Source organism: Gossypium raimondii, chromosome 6 (genome assembly GCF_025698545.1).
Source record: "Gossypium raimondii isolate GPD5lz chromosome 6, ASM2569854v1, whole genome shotgun sequence".
NCBI lineage: Eukaryota > Viridiplantae > Streptophyta > Magnoliopsida > Malvales > Malvaceae > Gossypium > Gossypium raimondii.
The window spans coordinates 24,129,331-24,148,018 of record NC_068570.1 but is presented as its reverse complement, the minus strand read 5'-3'; the positions used below and the strand labels follow the sequence as shown (position 1 = coordinate 24,148,018).

Below are 18,688 nucleotides of genomic sequence, written 5' to 3'. Positions count from 1 at the left end.
GTAATTACCTTTATATAATATTTACAAACTCTTCTTACAAATGAGGTCTTTAGCCTGTAATTTTCTGGCACCACTAGAAATCGGGTTGTTACAGTGCCTATCATGTAAATGGTGGCAAATAACTTTTCACTCTTGTGAAAGAATAGTTCGCTAGAGTGGCACAATTACCTAATAACTTTTAAGGGCTGCGAATTTTAATGGGATATAAAATGAGAAAAAAGAAGACCTAAACTCAAGAGAGGTGTGGGGAAAAAGAAGACGATCCACCAAAGCCTTCAAATATCAACGAATATCATTTAGAAGACTATATTTCTCCATCTATTTTCTTTATTGGTTCTTTTTCCATGATTAGTTCTTCTTTTTATTTCAAGATTTTTTTTTAACTTTTCCATGAATTGGGTTTTCTTTTCTAGGATTGGTATGCCCTTACTTTAACATGGACATGTGGCAGAACAGGACGCGGCCTGTCAATGACCATCCATTGAGGACAGCCCGTGAGAGTAACCCTCTATTTGTTATCAGTTATAATGACCTTCCAATTAGAACCATTTGTGATTGACCTTCAGTGAGTCCTACTTGAGCTACTTTAGAGGCGATCCACTACAGACCTTTCTTGGGGACCACTAAGGGAGTATTAAGGCACAATAACCTTATACAACCTTAACAATGCGAGTGTTAAAGTAGGACCACACGGTACCGCATATGGTGACAAATAAACTATAATGACCCTTCCACATGACTAACCAAACAGGTAGGCCTACCCTCTATATTATTGGCTATGTTGGACAATGGGATAAAGAGATACCCCCTATCTATACCAAGAGCATAAAAGACAATGGACCTCTATTTCTTCCCTAAGAAAAACCTAAGTATCCTCCCTCAGCCTGCTCTTTTATTCTACTTTTCTCTTCTTGTTTCCCCTCAACCTCTTACTCCGATTCTTCACCTATTATAGGTGAACCGACCATCCTATCTCCACCACCTCTCCTCCTTATCTCTTCCTTTGTTTAAACCCTATATAAAAATTTAGTATGATTAGCATGGATCGAACCACCATGGTTTATTCTTCTATTGTATTATATTAAAATATTATTATTTAATTAACCTTTGTTCAAATCGAACTCTTGTACCATTTCTCTATAAATAGGGACTATGAGCTAACTTTTTTATACAAGTTATTGAGCATTTTCATTTGGTGCACTTAGTTCAATTTTTTAAGTCCACTCTCAAAGTAATTCTAGGTTTGAGGATAGTGGAGAACATTGTTCAGTAGAAAGTTGGGAAACAACTTGGACCACCTCGTATGAAGCAAAGGTAAAAATTTGGTTAATGGTTTATTATTATAAATATCACAAAGCTCAATTTTAAGAAAAAATTTAACTTCTGTTGTGCCTAAAAACACTATTTTCTAAATTGATTTTCCAACAATACCATGTATATTACAAAATATTTTAAAACAAAATAATGTAAAAAGATAATTAGTATGATAAACATGATTTGATAATTTACTTGTTTAAGACTTTAAATTTATAATTGTGGAATGTTTCTAAAAAATGTTTAATCTATCATTTTATATTTTTAATTTTTAGTAATTTTAATTTTTGAATATATATTTATAAAATTTTAGAAAATAAAATTTATAAATATTTTGAAAATTTGAAGATTATTTTGATTTTTTTTGTCATTTTAAAGGGCCCAATTTACACGTTTCGAAGCTATTAGGGACTCAAGAGGAGTTTGCAACAATTTGTTATTATTTGAATTATTCGAGTTATAAATTTGTTATTCGAGTTATAAAATTCAACTTGAATCAAACTAAAAAATCAAATTACTTATTAGAGTTGAGTCAAAAAAACTGAATAGCTCATATAATTCAATTTGATGAACTTGAAGTTCAAAACACAATTGATTTTTTTCAAATTGAATAAAGTTTTGCTCTCCCCCAAAATAAACAAGAAATTGAAACTAATTTTCTCTTAAAATTAGGAACATACAAAACATTTTTCAAAATAATATTCCTAATACCATCAAAATAAAAATGTATTTCTACCGCCGGTTCAATTGTCACAATGCTGCTATCTTTGGTTCATAACGAGAGATTTCTATGTTGTAGATTTCTCTTTCCCTTGAACCCTTGCAAAGAAACATATATATGATTAGTGGTTATAGAATCTATTACCCAATTGTCCTTTGAATCTTCCACTAAACAAGTTTTAATCGCTAAGAGTTATTTACCTTTCCCTTTCGAGGTTAGGTAGTCATTGTACTCTTTACAACAAGCTTTTAAGTGTGATTTCTTACTACAAAAAAAAAACATTTGATCTTTGATAAGTCCTTAAACTTCCTAGCCTTCTTTTAATTCTCCTTAGGCGAAACTGAAATCTTAGTTTGTTTCTTTCCCTTAGCAATCGCAAATTTTATCTTCTACTTTCTTTTGAACTATGTGCCCACCATTCAACATAAACTCATAAGATTATAACTCTTTCATGACTTCTGAAAACGTAAGGTCTCTATTTCCAATGTAACGACCTAGTTTGCAGTGATGCCCAAAATAGTGGTTTCAAAACCCCATTCTTCGATGGTCGAGTCCATTAATATTATTAAATAATATTTATGATATAGATATGGTGTTATTGGGAATTTTGATTTTATAGATTTTATAAATTGGTCAGTTAGTCAAGGTACAAGTCGTTTGTATTGAAAGTTAATGGTTTTGGAAAATGAGGTATTGAGACCTCATCTTCATAAACCGAGACATATTTTTTATATAAGTAAATTGAAATTTGGTCCAAAAATTTAACTGTTTCGATATTTCATTAAGTAAAAACTAAAAAAGTTAACCGGTGTTGATTTTTATTAGCTAAAGTGCTCAATTAATGAATGTTTAAGGATTAATGAAACAATTTAACCCTCCCTATAATTAGTGGACAGCAAAGGCTAGCTAATTGATGAAATTGTATGTTAAATTAAAAAGTTAATTTAGTAAATAAATGAAAATTAAACATAAACAAAAGAAACAATAGCCATCATCTTCCTCAATTCATCATTTTGATTGAAAAACACCATCTTTAAGTAAGAAGAGAATCGGTCAAGCTTTGGTTCCTTGTATGTAAGTTCGTTTTAAGTTTATTTTCGTAATTTTTATGTTTTTTATATCCTTGCAACTAGGTCCAGGGAACCCGTATCTCCGTTTTCAAAATTGCTAAAGATTTCTAAAATGCTCATTGACGTTAATTGAAGTTTTTTAGTGTTTATGGTAGATTTTGAAGCTTAAAAATGAAATAGGACTAATTTGTTAAGTAAATTTTGTTAGTTTTTTATATAAGGACTAATAGTTTCGATTTTAAGAATTAAACTGAATAAAATGCATATACTAAAATGTTATAAGGCTATTGGAATTGATAAATTATAATGAATTATTATAGATCCGGAATTGAATCAATCAAAAGTTAATCGAGAATAGGAGAAACTATAGATTAGTCTCGACACTTTGTGGTTGTCGTTTTTCGTAAGTTCATATGGGACTTATTTTATTAATTGATGATATATTTGTGTTATATTATTTTGTTTTATAGTTGAATTATTATTATACAATTTTTTGGCACCAAAATGATTAAATCTAAAAATATGAAATATCTACATATGAAATAGATATTAACTATGTAGCAATTGATTAATGTTATAAAGTAATGACTATGGAATTGAGTGGAAATTAGTGGATGTTGAACTTAATTATTGTTAGAGTTGTGTGATTGAGGGTGCAGGGGCAGAGCCCCTATCGGTACGGACCATGCTGCAGAAGTTTAATCCGTATAGAACTACACTTCTTCTATTTGACATTGATTAGAATCGGGGTTTTCAACCTTTAAATAGATGTAGTCGAAGATCCTCTTGTATCATTCGATTTTCAACATTAGTAATTTCAACCTTTAAATATTTGTGTTCTTTTCTTATTGCTTTGTGATCGTTCTATTGCCATTATCGTCGTTAATTTTAACAAACCAATACCAGATTCGCATTATGGCAGGTAAAGATGTAGACAATTTTTGTATAGGTGGATTTGGAGGATTCCCTGTTTGGGTTAGATAAGTTGCCTTCGACGTTGACACTTGAAGAGAAGTAGCGTAAGGATCAAAAGGCTATAATACAATTACATTTGCATTTTTCGAATGAAATTCTGTAGGACGTATTGAAGGAGAAGACCGTCGCTGCATTATTGATGAAGCTAGAGCAACTATGCATGTCAAAAACCCTAACTAGCAAGTTGCATCTAAAGTAGCGTCTTTATTCTCGTCATTTGGAAGAAGGTACGTCTTTGGTCAAACACATAACTATGTTTAAATAAATTGTGTCGGACTTAGAGGCCATGGAGGTTCAAGATGATAAAGAGGATTTAAGGTTAATTATACTTTGTTCGTTGCCCACGTCTTATTCAAATTTTAGAGATATGATTTTGTATAATCGCTAATCTCTCACTATTGATGAAGTCTATGATTCCTTAGCTTCGTATGACAATATGAAACACCTTGTGGCTGAATCTGTATCTCAAGAAGAGGGTCTTATTGTTCGTAGGAGACAAGAATGAAATACTGGTGATAATCGTGGGAGAACACAGGAACAAAATCCTGGCAATAAATCTAAGGGTTGATTGAGATCTTCAAATAGAAGTAAAACCTGTAATTTCTGCAAAAAGAAAGGGCACATTAAGTCTAAGTGCTATAAGTTACAGAATAATATCAAAAAGGAGGCTGCAAATTAAAAGGGAAAACAATCAGAATAATTCCTTGAAGCTGATGTAGTAGAAGACTACAGCGATGGTGAACTTCTAGTTGCTTCTGTTGAGAAATCTAAAGTAAGCGAGGAGTGGATCCTTGATTCTGGCTACACTTTCCATATAAGTCCCAATCGAGATTGGTTTACAACATATGAAACAATGTCTGAAGGTGTTATTTTGATGGGAAATAATGCTTTGTGTAGAACTGCAGGTATTGCCACCATCAAAATTAAGATGTTCGATGGAGTTGTCAGAACACTTAGTGGCGTACAACATGTACAAGAATTGAAGAGAAATTTGATTTTTTTGAATACTCTTGATTCAAAAGGGTACAAATACACAGCTAAAAGTGGGGTTCTAAAGATTAGTAACGGTTCCCCCATTGTGATGAAAGGGAAGAGAAAGACTGTCAAGTTATATGTTTTGCAAGGTTCAACTGTTACTGGTGATGCAGCCATTGCTTCCTCTTACTTGTTAGATGATGACGTTACTAGACTTTGGCTATGTGCCTAGGGCATATGAGTGAGAACAACATGGTAGAATTAAGCAAAAGAGGACTTCTTGATGGACAAGAGTTAGCAAATTGAAGTTCTGTGAGCATTGCATTTTTTGGAAGAAAAAGAGAGTTTGATTCACTAGAGGAGTCCATAACACGAAGAGAATGCTAAATTATATTCATTCTGATCTTTGGGGACAATCTAGAGTGCCTTTGAGGGGTGGCGCTAATTATATACTGACGATCATTGACAATTTTTCTAGAAAAGTTTGGGGATTCTTCCTAAAGCAGAAAAGTGATGTGCTATCCAAGGTTAAGGATTGGAAGACTATGATTGAGAAGTAGATAGGAAAATAGATGAAACACCTCCACACAGATAATGGCTTGGAATTTTGTTCTAATGAGTTTAATAAATTGTGCAAATCAGAAGGGATCGTGAGACACTTGACAATTTATCATACTCCACTGTAAAACGACATTGTAGAACGAATGAATAGAATAATAATGGAAAAGGTTTGATGTATATTATTGAATGTTTGTTTACCAAAGTCGTTTTGGGTTAAAGCGGCCTTTACTACATGTTTTCTAATTAACTGGTCTTCATCCATTGTCATTGAGAAAAATACTCCATAAGAGTTATAGTTTGGTACTCCCACTGATTATTCTAATTTGAAGGTTTTTTGGTGTTCTGCATCATGTTGGTAATGGTAAATTGGAACCTAGATCTATTAAGTGTATTTTTCTTGGATATAAGGCTGGTGTTAAAGGGTGTAAGTTATGGTGTCTTAAAACTAGGAAACTTGTGATTAGTAAAGATGTTACTTTTTGAGAAACAATTATGTTGCTTAACTTTCCTCTTAAAGACTCTTCCAATAAAGACTAGCAGAGATCAAACACACATGTGAAGCAGGTGGAGCTTTAAATTGATCCAAGATCTTCAACAGAGTCTACTCCCTAAATTAGTATAGAAACTCAGGGTAGAGTTGTTTCTTCACGATAGTTAGCACCATAATATTCAATTGCCAAGAATAGACCTAGAAGAGAAATTAAACCTCCAAACAGGTTTGCTGAGGCTGATTTAGTTGACTATGCTTTAAATGTGGCAGAAGATATAATTACAAATCAAGAGTCATTTACTTATTCTAAGGCAATTAGCTATGAAGGTTTAAGAAAGTGGATGATTTATATGTAAGAAGTGATGGGATCACTCTATAATAATAGAACATAGAACCTAGTGAAGCTTTCTAAGGGTAAAAAAGTTGTTCATTGTAAATGGGTGTTCAAGAAGAAAAAAGGGACTCCAGGAGTTGAAGAACCCATATATAAAGAAAGGTTGGTTGCAAAAGGTATAGTTAAATTCTAGGTGTAGACTTCACAGATTTGTTTTCTCCAGTTGTTAAGCATAGTTCGATTCAAGATTTGCTTGGTACTATGGCCATGCATGATTTGGAGCTTGAGTAGTTAAATGTCAAAACAACATTCTTTCATGAAGAACTTGAGGAAGATATTTACATGCAATAACTAGAGGGTTTTATAGTATCAGAAAAAGAGGATTATGTTTGATTACTAAAAAAATCCCTTTATGATCTGAAACAATCACCTAGGCAGTGGTACAAGAGGTTTACTACATTTATGAATACTCATGATTTCAAAAGAAGCATTTTTGATATTTGTGTTTATTTTAAAGAAAATGGTGATGGTTCATCTGTAGATCTACTCCTTTACGTTGATGACATGTTGATAGCAACCAAAGATAAGGGAGAGATAAGAAAGGTCAAAGCCTAGTTTAGTAAAAAAATTGTGATGAAAGATTTAGGAGCAGCAAAGAAGATACTCGAATGGAGATTCTTAAAGATAGAAAAGCATGTAAATTGTACCTAAGTTAGAAAGGGTACATTGAGAAAGTTCTCTGTAGGTTCAATATGTAGAGTGCCAAGCCTGTTAGTACTGCATTGTAGCCCACTTTCGACTTTCATTGGCTTTGTCTCTGCAATTAGATGATGAGATTGACTACATGTCACGTGCTCCATATTTTAGTGCAATAGGATATCTCATGTATGTTATGGTTTGTTCACTTCCAGATTTATCATATCTAGTTAGTGCAGTTAGTAGATACATGGCGAATCTTGATAACGAACATTAGAAAATAGTTCAATGGATTTTTAGATACTCATAAGGTAGTACTAATGTTTGCTTATAGTTTGGAAGAACTAGAGATGGAGTCATTGGCTATGTTGGTTTTGATTTTGCTAGAGACCTTGATAAAAGAAGGTATCTCATAAGGTACATCTTTACCATTGGGGGTTGCTTTGTCTACTACTAAAGTTGAGTACATGGCGATTATTGAGGCTTGTAAAGAAGCTATTTGGTTAAAGGGGCTCCTCGGTGAACTCAGTAAAGACCTTTAGATTAGTATAGTGTTTTATGATAGTCAGAGTGCCATCTTCCTTATGAAGAATCAAATGTTTCATGAGAGGACAAAGTACGTTGATGTTCGATATCATTTTTTTGCGTGATATTATTGTTATTGGTGATATTGTTGTGAGCAAAATTAGTAATCATGATAATCCTGCAGATATGATGACTAAGCCACTTCCTATAACCAAGTTTGAGCATGACTTGGACTTGATTGGTGTTCATTTTTGAAGAATACCCCTTAAAAGGGTTTCGTGGAAGAGATGAAGAATTTGTTTGTTGAGAATTCGTGTTAAGGTGGAGATCATTAGAGTTGTGTAACCCAGAACCATCACTTGTTAAAGAAATAAAATATTGTGGCAAAATAAGAGGACCATGCCGCACAAGTTGAATCCGTATAGAACTACACTTCTTTTATTTAACATTGATTAGAATAGGATTTTTCAACATTTAAATAAAAGTACTCAAAACTCCTCTGGTATCATTCGATTTTCAATATTAGTAATTTCTTCTCATCTTCCCGTGGTTTTTCCTGAAAGAGTTTTCCATGTAAAATCTGTGTGTTCTTTTCTTATTGATTTGCAATAGTTCTACTGCCATTATAATTCTGAGAAAATACCCCACGAATATTCTACGATAGTAGGTATTCAAGAATCAGTCCATGAAATTTTAATGAATTTGAAAGAAATTGTATTGAGAGGGAATTTGTATGGAGCTCGTAACGCCTTTATTTGTGCCAAGGGTCCCGGATATGTAACTGCTCAAGACATCATCTTACCACCTTTTGTGGAAATTGTTGATAATACACAGCATATAGCCAGCCTAACCGAACCAATTGATTTGTGTATTGGATTAGAAATCAAGAGAAATAGAGGATACAGTATAAAAACGCCAAAGAAGTTTCACGACGGAAATTATCCTATAGATGATGTATTCATGGTTGTTCGAAATACGAATCATAGTATTCATTGTTATGGGAATGATAATGAAAAACAGGGGATACTTTTTCTAGAAATATGGACAAATGGAAATTTAACTCCGAAAGAAGCACTTCATGAAGCCTCTCGCAATTTGATTGATTTATTTATTCCTTTTCTACATGAGGAAGAAGAAAACTTACATTTAGAAAACAATCAACATGATGTTACTTTACCTTTTTTCCATTTCATGATAGATTAGTTAAACTAACAAAAAAGAAAAAAGAAATAGGATTGAAATCGATTTTTATTGACCAATCAGAATTGCCTTCCAGGATCTATAATTGTCTCAAACAGACCAATATACATACATTATTGGACCTTTTGAATAACAGTCGAGAAGACCTTATGAAAATTGAACACTTTCGCATAGAAGATGTAAAACAAATATTGGGCATTCTAGAAAAGAAGTAGAAAAGCATTTGAAATTGATTTATCAAAATTTTTAATCCAATGAATTTTGAACCTTCAAAGACAATCCATAGATTCGGACCAAGATTGAATAAATGTATCTAGGAGAATTCACTTTGCCTTTGAAGTGACTACTCCCTAGATACGCACATCATGATATTTTTTAATTGATTCAATTTAAAAAGACCTAAAGTTAGGATTTATCAATCGGTAATGTTGCTCCAATACCCAACCAAAGGGCTACTTGTAGTACCAATCAAAAAACGGTTGTCGCTCATGGACGATGAAATGGATTTTGGAGTTTATTAACATTTTCCAAAAATGGTATCATTAATAATCCCATGGCATTGAAACCATTAAAAGAACACCCAATAACTTGTTAGGTGCTGTATGAAGTATTTGAAATATAGGAAAGAAATACCATTCAGGTAATATTTCCAAAGGAGTTCCAAATGGATCCGTGGGTTCACCAATCATTGAAGGTTCTAGAACCGCTAAGCCCACGTTACAAGCAATAGTACCGAAAATTACTACTGGAAAAATATATAAAAGATTATTGGGCCATGCGGGTTCCCCATAATAATTATGACCCATACCTTTAGCTAATTTAGCTCTTAATACAGGATCGTTCAAGTTAGGTTTTTTTTGTTTTTAGGATAGGTGACTTTTTCTAGAATCATGCCCCAAAGGAACCGGACATGATAATTTTTCATCATCTTGCTCAAGGAAAAGTCAATCGAATCAAATGGATACAAACGAATACCTATAAAATAAATCTATATTCTATATGTTTAAAATAATTCTATATGTTATCCCCACATATATGAATGGTTCCATATGTAAGAAAAAAGGTACCCAATTCCATTTTACGGAGTTCCAATTATACATTCCAAGGAATTTCATTTTTACAGGTAAATGCTCAATACCCAAGTAGGCGTACAAAGTTAATCGTGATCAAGTGCTTTATGGGTCGTCTTAGGCCTTACGATTCACCTTTATCCCAAAAATATATCGAGATTTTTTACATACAAAGGATTTACTTGTTACTAATATAGTCTAGCCTCTGCTCTTCTTTAGATCCCTTGTTTCACTTTGATAGTATAATTAAATTGGGTTGATGCAGTAGCGCAACTTGGTAGCGCGTTTGTTTTGGGTACAAAATGTCACGGGTTCAAATCCTGTCATCCCTACCTATTACTTCTCCTTTGAGCAGTAATGAGGGAGTCGTTTTAGATTGATTAAAATTAAGCATACATAATCTATCATTTTCTCATATTATATATGATACATGATAGTATAGTTGTCTTGCGATGTATTGGGGTTATAAAGTAAATCCTCTTTTTACGTCTTATTTATTATGATAAGAAAGCGCTCTTAGTTCGATTCGGAGAACGTGGGTCTCAAAACCCAATGTCGAGGTTCAAATCCTACAGAGCGTGATTTCGCTCTTGTTAGGTCAAAATTACATCGAACTAAAAAAATTGAACAAGAATTGAATTTGACCTCATTGAATTAAATTATTAAATTCAAATTATTAAATAAATTGAAATTCAAAATTTAAGAATTAAAGGGTCATCAAAAAAAGGTATGTTAATTAATCCAAAAAGGTATGTTAATTAATCAAAGGTCCAACGATCACCACGTCAGTATTGTAAATATGCGATTCTGAATAATCCAACCAAAGTAATAGGAATTAGACCTAAGACGATTCCAAATAGAAAAACTTCAATCATTTCAATTTATCATTTCAATTTATTTGAAAGGAGAAAAGAAAGGTAATATCTATCCTAAATATTAATTTCTATTGCCCATGAATATCAATACCTAATAATTGATAATTAACACTGTAAGGAGCTATAGAATATATGGAATAGACGAAAGCTTTGTTTTTATGAATTGTTCGTTCATTGAATTAATTTTCAAATAAGTCGATCTTACTCGCACCAATAAATAAAGTCGAGGTTATAGTTAAAGTCGCTAGTAAAAACCGAAATAACTAGTTATAGTAGGCATGAAGGAGTTAAATGAAATATGTTCTTTTTATACATATGTTTATAAAGCACTTACCTAAGTTTCAATTTTTAAACGAGGGGATAAGCAAAATACCAATTGAAATAATAAGTTCAATTGAAATTTTTGCTTCATCAATCATTATAAACAGTATTCACAAAAATAGAGTGGTCGGACAAGAGTAGAAAAGAAAAGAAATCGATTCATCATCTTTGTAGTTAGGTCAAGAAAAACCTTTGGATCTAATACAAGAATACAAGAAAGGCTACCTCACAAATATTGATTAGTAGAATTTTTTTATTCCTTGCTCTTTTTTATCTATATCTAATACTATCGACTACTCTTACTTGTTACTCGATGACTAATCAATTCCTTAAAATAAAAAAACAGGCTTCCAACAAAAACAAAACCTCTTGTGCAACTACGGAAAAAGTCAATTTTATATTTCAGATCTAATTGACTTGCGGAAATATGATAATTTCCTTCATGAATTATTATAAACCAACTCGTTGGATTCACAGTTACCGATCTCGCGTTTCTAGGCCCAAGCCAATACCTCCGTGAATTTGAGGAATTTTCTATTGCATGATACCGGTTATACATCGACAAGCAAGAAGAAGAAAGAAATTATCTACCACTTCACGTCGATATCTTGTTTGAAATTGCGTATCGTGTCGGAAGAAGGATAGCTATACTAATTTGGTATACTCTAAAAATACCTTTGGTACAATATTGACGATCTCACAAAGATTGAGTTTTAGTGAATTCCCATTTATCGATCCCATCTTTTACGGAATCAATCCTCTACAAGAATATGTGGAGCTCGACATGTCCGGAAGCACGGAGAACGTTGTTTTGTTGATATTATTACCAGATTCGATCATCGGGTCATTCATAGTATTACTATACCTTCCCTATTCATCGCGGGTTGGTTATTCTTCACATGAGTTTAGCTTATGATGTGTTTGGAAGCCCTTGTCCAAACGAGTATTTTCTGAGAGAGCCAACAACGAATTCCATTAATAATCGGCCATTTTGATTCTTTGGAACAACTCGATGAATTTAGTAGATCTTTTAGGAGGACCCAATGACCATAGATCGAACCTATCCAATTTTTACAAAGGCGATGGTTGGTTGTTCACGGACTAGTTGTACCTACCATTTCTTTTTGGGGTCAATATCGCAATGCAGTTCATCCAACGATAAACCTAATTCAATTAATTATAGAGCTATGACACAATCAAACCCGAACGAACAAAATGTTGAATTGAATCGTAGCCTCTCTCTGGGGTCATTACTCATTTTTGTACTTGCTGTTTTATTTTCCAATTATTTAATCAATTAAGAAAAAAAAGAGTAGTAGAATACTAAATAATAGTAGGAATTCTCTTATCCCATTTGGAAGGATTGTATCTCATAATTATCTATGACTGTTTATGTCTTTAGCATGACCACTTGATGAAATGCGGAAGGAAGTGGGATAAATGGCCGATACTACTGGAAGGATTCCTCTTTGGATAATAGGTACTGTAATTGGTATTCTGTGATCGGTTTAATAGGTATTTTCTTTTATGGTTCATATTCGATTGGGTTCGTCCTCGTAATATGGAATAATGGATAATGGGACGAACTAAGTTATAGGCATGAAAGTGTAAGAACTCAACGGGCCCTCCTCTTTCTTTGTCCGATTCGTGAGGAAGGGTCCCGTTGAATTCTTAATGATCATGATCATAATATTTTGGTCGTATAAATGACAACAAATAGATCACTTTTTCCGATGATTTTTTTGAAAAATGAACTCAATTTCAATTAATTGATTCATAGCATCTATCTTCGATAGTATCTATTGATACTTTCAAGGTTAGAAGAAAAAGGAATCACTCAATTGGATGACACAATACAATATATATTTAATATTTCTTTTTTTTCATTGACGGATATCAATCAAACCTTTTCTAGACTAATCTAACCTTACTCGATTTATTTTAGTATTTCATCAAAGTTTGAAATTATTTTATAAGTTTATCGCCTTGATTCTATTTTATCAAAAAAAATCGGTAAGGATTCCTTCTCTTTTTTTGGTATATTATACTAAGAATAGAAATCTTTGACGAACGGGTCCCGGAATTCTTATTATTTCGACACAAGAAAGGGAATTTTACACACCCTTTTCTTGTGTCGAAGGCTAGAAAGACGAAGAATACTCTCTGTAATTATTTGTTCCCCTCATTTATCCTTCCTTTCTATTCTCCACTTACTTATCTTATGTTTAGTATCTACTCAAATTGAATTTAGAAAACAAAACCTATTCTGTAACATTTAAATCTGACACTGACAATAGGAATATAATTACACCCCCCAATTTAGTCCAATTTAGATTGAAAAATGAAAAAAAAGAGGTAAAGACAAATAGTCTTCTTCACAATATACATATTTTGTCTTGAATGAGGTAAAAGCAATTCCTAGAGAAAGAATAGAAATAAGCAAAAGAATAGAAATAAGCAAAGGACTTTTCATCCTTTTTTTCATTATACCTAACCTAATTGCCAAGAAGAATTTGTTCTTTTTTACAAATTTGATGATGATAAATCCACAGATCTAGAAATTCATTTCGGACACTTGAACCTTCTCAAAATGTTTCTTTTTAAGAACCAAAAAGATTTGTGCAAAAACAATAGATGCCAAGAAGAACAAAAGACCTTGGACGCGTAGAGGGTCTTGAAGTACTATTTCTGCATCCTCCTGACCAAATCCACCCACATTAGGATTAATTGTTAATGGTTGATCAGGTTTGATAGATTCACCCTCTGAAACAAGAAGTTCTAGTCCTGGGGGGATAATATCAACCACTTGATGTCCATCCAAGGTATCCGTTATGGTTATTTCGTACCCCCCTTTTTCTTTTCGTATGATATTGCTTACTATACCGCCGTCGTAGCATTATAAATAAAGATCTTGTTACTTTTGTTCCCGTCGGGATAAATCGCCCTTCCCCGTTGTCGCCACGATATGGGATATTTTAAGAAATGAACATCTTTATTACTAGTGGTGCTGGGAAAGAATAGGAAAGGTGATTTCACTATATTTTTACCAGAATAGGATCTATCACAAGAATATTTTTCTTAGTGGGCGGTAGTTCGAAAAGAAAGATTGCCTATCTTTCCTTTCATCTCGGGTGAAATACGATCGGTGGGCTAACTCAAACCCCTCCGGTAAAATAAAACAACACCCACATTCAAAGCCCTTTTTACCATTAACAAGAACTTGTTTCAGTTGCATATCATAAGGAATTCTAACAACCGCTTCAAATACAGTATCAGGAAGTACCGCTTGTGGAACCTCATTACCCATGGGTTTATTCGCTAAATGGCAATTGGCACATACAATACGCCCAGTTGCTTCTCGTGGATTTTCATACCCCTGCTACGCAAAAATGGGATATGCATTTGAAATGAAAGCCCTGGTTATTATATAGATCATGAGCGATATGGAAATGGATCGAGTAATCTCCTCATTTATCCAAGAAAAAGTATTTCTAGTTTGCATGGTCCAATCATTGATCCCAAAAATTTCTACAATAAAATTAGGTAGGTCACTAATATAGTTCTCTAGCCACGATTATGCTATTTACTTTTACTGAAAACGGAAAAAAAAATGACTGAAACAGAGGAGAAATTGTATTCTCCTGATGGGTAGAAAGAGTAAAGTAAGTACGAGTTTGCATGCTTTACTTATCTTGAAAGTAAGAAAGATTATAATTGAATCCATGAATCATTTTTCAGTCATTCATTGAATGATAAATAACTACAAGTGACGGAGGTACACGATTTAAATAACAAAAAATCCAATATTTAAAAATTGTATCTAGAATGACTGGAAAGGTAGAAACAAGACCAGATATATTTTGATCATTATGAGCAAATCCAAAATCTTTGTATATAGAGCCAATCATTAGTTCCCAACCGTGGGGCAAATGAAATCCTATACATAAATCTGTTAATAAAAGAATAGAAAAAGCTTTTATTGTGTCGCTTAAATTATATAGGAATTCTTGAACCCAAGAGTTAAGAATAAGAAGTTCTTCATTCCCCAAAATAGAATAACCACTTAGAATAACGAAACATTAGATTAGTCGAGAAGTGAAAAATCGTATGGATATGATCCTCATTATGCGACTTGATCAATTAGATCGTTTCTTTTTGGATTCCTATCTGAAGCTTCGTAGATGTGTTTAGTATTCTTTTATCATTTCATCCAATGTAAAGAGTTCCTCTACTTCTATGAATTGTTCTAGAATACTCTTTTCTTGAATATCATTCAAAAAGTTTGATTGCCTAGTATCCCACTAATTAGTAATCCAAGATTTCAGACTTTTATTAAATGAGAGAGATCCACGGGCAAAATACTATAGATGCAAGATATAGAAGGGGAGTGAATGCTTTCTTTTTTGCCATTTTTTCATTTCTGAGTTGTTAATGAACCCACTTTATTCGTTTACTTTATGTGATCTAATCTTTCTATCAAGCATGCCTTTCATTATATCATAAAGTAGGGGCCCATGAATCTATTCTCTATTTTTTTGATTCAAAGGCTTAGCCCTTAAATCTAATTGAATCTAAAAGAATACGTAATATAGAAAATAAGAATCCACTTTGAATTGAATGAAATATATATATTATTGTTATATTGATATTGTTATTGTTTCCAGATATCTCAATTGATCAAATTCGAAGCAATTGCCCTGTTTTGATAACTGCCCGTAAGAACCGCTTCAAAGAATAAAGATTGTTCTATTCAGATTTTGAGACGAAGGAGCACCCTGTCTATATCAAGATCGCAATCAAATATGTCAAAAAATTTTGCGGGTTATCTAAACTATATATAGTCTAGAGTCCAGCAATAGTTGAAAAAAAATTAGGAAAAATATTATGCTGATAAAAAATGAGTGACAAAAAAAGACAGAAATGGTATCATTACGTTTATCATTATGTTAGCCATACCAGTGATTTGGAGGAGATCTCTCGCAAAATATTTAGTGCCCATTTCGGCCAACTCTCCATCATCTTTCTTTGGTTGAACAGCATGTATTTCCACGGTGCTCGTTTTTCCAATTATGAAGCATGGCTCAGCGATCCTACTCACATTGGACCTAGCACCTAGGTGGTTTGGCCAATAGTAGGCCAAGAAATCTTGAATGGCAATGTGGGTGGGGGTTTCCGAGGAATACAAATAACCTCTGGTTTTTTTCAGATTTGGTGAGCATCTGGAATAACTAGTGAATTACAACTCTATTGTATCGCAATCGCTGCATTGGTCTTTGCGGCCTTAATGCTTTTTTCCGGTTGGTTCCAAGATGTAGAATCTATGTTGAATCACCATTTAGTAGGGCTACTGGAGCTTGGGTCCCTTTCTTGGGCGGGGCATCAAGTACATGTATCTTTACTAATAAAACAATTTCTAAATGTTTGAGTAGACCCTAAAGAGATCCCACTTCCCCAGTTTTGTCGAGGGAGCAACCCCATTTTTTACCATGAATTGGTCAAAATATGAGGAATTTCTTACTTTTCGTGGAGGATTAGATCCAGTGACTGGGGGTCTATGGTTGACTGATATTGCACACCATCATTTAGCTATTGCAATTCTTTTCCTAATAGCGGGTCACATGTATAAGACCAACTGGGGCATTGGGCATAGCCTAAAAGATATTTAGAGGCTCATAAAGGTCCATTTACAGGCCAAGGGCATAAAGGACTATATGAAATCCTAACAACATCATGGCATGCTCAATTATCTCTTAACTTAGCTATGTTAGGCTCTTTAACCATTGTTGTAGCTCACCATATGTATTCCATGCCCCTTATCCATATCTAGCTACCGACTATGGTACACAACTGTCATTGTTCACACATCACATGTGGATTGGTGGATTCGATAGTGGGTCACAAGCATGCAAACCATTTTTATGGTAAGAGACTATGATCCAACTATTCGATACAACGATCTATTAGATCGTGTCCTTAGGCATCGTGATGCAATCATATCACATCTCAACTGGGTATGTAAATTTCTAGGCTTCCACAGTTTTGGTTTGTATATTCGTAATGATACCATGAGTGCTTTAGGGCGTCCACAATATATGTTTTTAGATACAGCTATACAATTACAACCCATCTTTGCTCAATGGATACAAAACACCCATACTTTAGCACCCGGTGCAACGGCTCCTAGTGCAACAACGAGCACCAGTTTGACCTGGGGAGGCGGTGATTTAGTGGCAGTACGGGGCAAAGTTACTTTGTTACCTATTCCATTAGGAACCGAATACTTTTTGGTCCATCACATTCATGCATTTACTATTCATGTGACAGTATTAATACTCCTAAAAGGTGTTCTATTTGCTCGTAGCTCGCGTTTGATACCAGATAAAGCAAATCTCAGTTTTTGTTTCCCTTGTGATGGGCCTGGAAGAGGGGGGACATGTCAAGTATCCGGTTGGGATCATGTCTTCTTAGGACTATTCTGGATGTACAATTCAATTTCGGTAGTAATATTCCATTTCAGTTGGAAAATGCAGTTAGATGTTTGGGGTACTATAAGTGATCAAGGGTGGTAACTCATATCATAACATATGAACAGTAAGAACTAGCATTCTTATTGAGACTCTAACTCATAGGGAAGAAAATAGATTTATGGATGGAATCAAATATGTAGTAGTTACAGACAAAAGTATTCGGTTATTGGTGAAAAATCAATATACTTCTAATGTCGAATTAGGATCAACAAGGATACAAATAAAGCATTGGGTCGTACTCTTCTTTGGTGTCAAGCTAATAGCTATGAATAGTCATCGACTCCCCGAAAAGGGTAGTCGAATGGGACCTATTATGGGACATACAATGCATTACAGGCGTATGATCATTACGCTTCAAACGGGTTATTTTATTCCACCTCTTAGAACGAAAAGAACTTAAATCAAAATACTTAATAGCATGGCGATACATTTATACAAAACTTCTACCACAGGCACACATAATGGAGCCGTGAGAGGTCAAGTGAAATCCAATCCACGAAATAATTTGATCTATGGACAGCATCATTGTGGTAAAGGTCGTAATGCCGGAGGAATCATTACCGCAAGGCATGAGGGGAGGTCATAAGCGTCTATACCGTAAAATTGATTTTCACGAAATGAAAAAGACATATATGGTAGAATCGTAACCATAGAATACGACCTAATCGAAATGCATACATTTGTCTCATACACTATGGGGATGGTGAGAAAAGATATATTTTACATCCCGGAGGGCTATAATTGGAGATACCATTGTTTCGTACGAAGTTCCTATAAAATGGGAAATGCCCTACCTTTGAGTGCGGTTTGAACTATTGATTTACGTAAATGGAAGGAACCAATTAGGTTTACAACGAAACCTAAAATTGATCATCGATCCAATTTGAGTACCTCTACAAGATAGACCTCAACAAAAACCCAAGAGTAATGGCGACAAGTGATTGAGTTAAGTAGTTCCTCATATAAAATTATTGACACTAGAGATATAGTAATATGGAGAAGACAAAATTGTTTCAAGCACCGACAGAACCGTA

The 18,688-nt window shown here is 33.7% G+C and overlaps 3 pseudogenes; 1 reads left to right on the top strand and 2 right to left on the bottom strand.

Moving 5' to 3' along the window:
* Window positions 1-13,673: 13,673 nt before the first annotated feature.
* LOC128041659 (cytochrome f-like) lies at window positions 13,674-14,629 on the bottom strand (annotated as a pseudogene).
* A 232-nt stretch (window positions 14,630-14,861) lies between these two features.
* Window positions 14,862-15,537, bottom strand: LOC128041795 (chloroplast envelope membrane protein-like; annotated as a pseudogene).
* A 487-nt stretch (window positions 15,538-16,024) lies between these two features.
* On the top strand, window positions 16,025-17,696 carry LOC128041698 (photosystem I P700 chlorophyll a apoprotein A1-like; annotated as a pseudogene).
* Window positions 17,697-18,688: the final 992 nt, after the last annotated feature.